Source organism: Solanum dulcamara, chromosome 5, assembly GCF_947179165.1.
Source record: "Solanum dulcamara chromosome 5, daSolDulc1.2, whole genome shotgun sequence".
NCBI classification, from domain to species: Eukaryota; Viridiplantae; Streptophyta; class Magnoliopsida; order Solanales; family Solanaceae; genus Solanum; species Solanum dulcamara.
Genome location: NC_077241.1, coordinates 40754414 through 40757205, shown reverse-complemented (window position 1 = coordinate 40757205; position 2792 = coordinate 40754414). Strand labels below are relative to the sequence as shown.

Sequence of the window (2792 nt, the reverse complement as noted above, 5' to 3'; positions counted from 1 at the left end):
TAAATTAGTACAGCCAACCAAAAACAACAATCAGCAGACAACACACAATTATACCACTTCGATATTACACAAAACAAACTCCAAACAACTCGCTTAAAACTATGATACCAAAATAGGGTTTTTAATCTTTATTTCATAAAATCTTTAATAGTACGCAATAGAGGTTCGTGTGGCTGAAACCATCAGCTCCCACACCTCTTTTAGAATACTTTTAGTCCCTCCAACACATCACAACACCACCTATATCCGCAGCACCACAAGCGCAACGCCCTACTCGACTTTAATTTAACTATAGCGACTCTAATTTAGTTTATTTCGAACATCAAGCATCCCTATGAACTTTTCATATTTCCAGCCACTTAAAAGACTTATAATACCCTCCATAAATACATCAAAATCTCCAAATTGAAGGGAAAGACCTTACCTTATTCAAAACTTGTCAAAACTAGCCTTGGAAGTTCCTTAGCGCGCTGAAAATTAGCGGACTGTTTGGGGCTGTTTGTGTCATGTTTTTGCTGCCGCAAATAGATTTTTTTCATTATTAATCACCGCTATATCATCATAGGATAACCTAAAAAATTAATTCATGGAACGAAAGTCGGAGGAGTCACCTTAATCTTAGCCAAAACCGTGGCTGCCTCTAGCTTTCTCTCTAAGTTCTCTTTTAATTCTAAGTGTAAAATGGATGAAGAATGACTTCTTAGTCATCTTATTCATATATATATATATATACCACCTTAGAAGGTTCCATGTGAAATCCCTCTAGGGGTGACACATGGCAGCCCCCTAGGGCACTATCTCAACCCATGCAACCAATCCAAAGCTGCCACGTTGCAGCATGGGACCCACCCCAAGCAGGTGTGTCACCTACTTGGTCCAAGTAGGTGCATCACCTTCTTAGTAAAAGTAGGTGCATCACCTGCTTGATTCTGAGTAGGTGCTACACCTCCTTCCGCCTCTCCCATGGGTTCATAATCTCGTCTTACTTTAGGAGCCTATGTAATCCTTACTACGTAAGCTCAACATGTACTCCAGTAGCTTAGTTATGTAAGACATCCAAGTTGGTAGTTTACGTAAGTAAGTCAAGTCCTATGACTTATTATTTTGGCCTCCAACTCGTTTCAAATCCTTATAGACCTATTTTCAACCTTCACTCTTAAGGGGCATCACGTCCTCCCTTCCTTAGAGTTATTTAATCATGTTATAGATAATCTGGGTCACGGGACAACTTTTAAGAAGCTTAAGAAGACGTTCCGAAGCACAAAGGTATGGGTTATAACGTCCTTCCCTCCTTTAGAACATTCGTTCTCGAATGTTAACTAGCCTCATAAGGTCTTACGAGTGCTTCAAGATTTATCTTTATTGGTTGTCATTCAAAGGCCTCTTATTAACCCATATAGTCAATTTAAGAGGGTAAATAACCTATAGGCATAGGGAACAGGTGATATTTATTTTCTATTTCTTCTTTCCAGTTCTCTTACCACAAATCATATTTCACCCTTTACACGAACATGTGTAGGAGCTTAAAGTAGCTCGGAAGATGCCTTAGCATCGCCATACTAGTCTATACATAAACCTGTATCGTTTCTTACTTCCTTCATCTGATGTTAGGGCTCAACTATAGCTTTTGTCCTTAGTACTGATTGTACCTTAAAGGTTTTGCTTCAAACCATCTTATAGCTTCCCTTAATGTATTCGAATATAGCAGTTACATGGCTACTACCGACTTCTTTTATCGAGTAATCACCTGGTTTTACTCTTGGCATACTGCCATTCGTAGGTTGCATCAATTGTTTTACAAAGCTACTTCACCTATTTTAAAGGGTCTTATCATCTTTCATGGTGGAGTCACATATCCACAATACTTCTTTTTACCAACAATGCCATGCAAGGTCAACATATACATACATCCATATCATCTCCTATCACAGCTGCATAGGGTTTCCCAGAGGGGTAACCCATCCTAGAACTACTCTCACCCAAGCATGCTTAACTTTGGAGTTCTGATAGGATTCGGTGCGTTAATGCTGGTATGATCGCATCCATCCCTTGTGGGGTCTCATTTGAAGTTTAAGCATACCCATTTACACATGATAGAGCCGAGTCATAGGAAGTGGAATTCCTTATACTAACCTCTGATTTCAGATGAAAGACAATGTCGATAGAAGAAAATGACTGATGATATGGGAAGTTACAAAGAACGCAGGTAAAACAAAGCATGGGAGAGGTGTACCAGGTAAGGTATGGAAATACGATTGACATGTAAAGTTGAAAATTGAAAGGAAAAGTAGACGGAAAGACTAATAGGCGTAGTTTGAGTTGGACATGTAAGGTAAGTCTATCATTTTATACTATTATTGATATTGGGCACCCTGTGAGGCTGCGATATGATATGATATGATATATATATATTTATCTGTATGCGTGTTTGTCACGCCCCGGGAGGGTACCCTAGGCGTGGCCGGCACTCGAGGCCATTTCTGACCTCCGAGCGAACCACCTGGTCCAGTCACACATTTATTCAATCACATTCTCTTAGCGGAAAACTCAATTAAGGATATACTGTTCATAATTTAGGGCTAAAGGCCAAAAAATCATCAACTCGACAAGAAATTTTAAAAAAGGGCTACTCAAAAGAACAATTCAACATTTCTACACTCCGGTCTATGAAGCCTCTATCTACAATTTGGAAGGTGCCCATGACAAGCCCATGTCTACCAACAATCAAAATAAAACAAGTGACATCAGAACTATATAAGAAGAGCTCAACATCCTCCGAAACTAGGAGGACT

At 39.5% G+C, this 2792-nt stretch overlaps 1 pseudogene; it reads right to left on the bottom strand.

Annotated features, from left to right (window-relative positions):
* Nucleotides 1–1925: 1925 nt before the first annotated feature.
* Nucleotides 1926–2044, bottom strand: LOC129890941 (5S ribosomal RNA; annotated as a pseudogene).
* Between the last annotated feature and the right edge of the window lie 748 nt (nt 2045–2792).